Genomic DNA, 1417 nt, shown 5'->3' with positions numbered 1-1417 from the left:
GGCCCCCGAGGCCGCGTGCCGGCCGGGCCCAGAGCTGGCGCCCCGGGGAGGCCCCCGCGGGGCCGGGGATTTGCGGGGGGAGGGCCCGGAACGCGCGGTCCCTGCCGTGACCGCGTCCCCCACCCCGGCCCGGGCTCGCCTAGGGGCTGGCCGGCCGCCTCGCGCCGGGCCGGGGACGTGGGCGCGCGGGGTTCCTGGTCAGATTTTACCGCTGCGGCCAACTCAGACAGAAAGGTGTGTTTAAATGTTGTACGGCCATCATCTCTCCCCAACTGTAACAGCGATTCACCGTTTCCCCCTGGCACCGGCTGTGATCGAGGAAGGGGCGGGTGAGAGGTGCTTTTGCCCTCTTGCCAGCGGTGGGCAAACTTGGCCGCACTGTTAGAAGCACCTGAGCACCTTTCAAGACTCCTGACGCCCAAGCCTCCTCCAGACCGGTGAAATCGGAGTCTCTGGGGTTGAGAGTGGGCACCAGTCCGTAAGGAGCTCAGGGTGCAGACGAATTGGGGAGCCAGAGCTCCAGGGCTGTGTGTGAGGCGGAGACAGGCCTCGATGGCTTTGCCAGGGGCAGAGGGTGGGAGCTGACCTCGGCTGGACTCCGCCAAGCCCCTCTCTGTCCCTGGCCTGGTTCTCAGCCAGCCAGGTTCTGACACGTCGGCCAGGAGTCGCTGTGTCCTGTCTGACCATATTTCAGCCTTACATCTCCAAACCTGTTTAGGGGAGCAGAATCTGCTGCCCCAAAATCTGCCTCCTTGGCACCAGGATTATTTTAAGATGGTTATTTTAGAGGAGCTGCAGGCACAGGAGACGCTCTGAAAACCAAGTAGGAGTTCCCTTTGTAGAAGAGAAACCTCCATCGCTGTACCAGGAAGAGGGCATGACTCAATCGCTAAAAACTCTTTATCAGAGGAGAAGGCAGCGACTTGTATCTGCATTAACCTGTGCCCTTGCATCCTGTCCTTTCCCTGGTCACCCCCATAACTAACTCCCCAGCCCCGCAACATCATCCTTTGTCCTTAGCTGTAGATGGTACTTCATACAGTGGTTTGGGTCATTTTGGCAGATCACTCAGTTTTCTGGGTCTTGCCCATGTTTACAGGAGGTATGTTTGTTTGTTTAGTCGCTCAGTCGTGTCCGACCCTTTGCAACCCCTGTGGACTGTAGCCTGCCAGGCTCCTCTATGGGATTTCCCAGGCAAGAATACTGGAGTGGGTTGCCATTTCCTTCTCCAATGCAGGAGGTATACGTCTTACTAAATTTGTTTTTCTCATGTTGATCTGTCTTATGGCAATTTGACTGTGAGACCAGGGAAGAACCTAGAAGGGTAGAAGGAAAATTTTTCTCCCCCAACACCTGTGAAAAGTAAACTGGGCCCAGTGACGTTCTGAACTTCCACCCATTAGCCCTTGACCCGTTC

The sequence above is a fragment of the Bison bison genome, unplaced genomic scaffold (assembly GCF_000754665.1).
Source record: "Bison bison bison isolate TAMUID 2011002044 unplaced genomic scaffold, Bison_UMD1.0 scf7180017864191, whole genome shotgun sequence".
Classification (NCBI taxonomy): Eukaryota; Metazoa; Chordata; class Mammalia; order Artiodactyla; family Bovidae; genus Bison; species Bison bison.
This window is presented reverse-complemented; position numbering follows the sequence as displayed.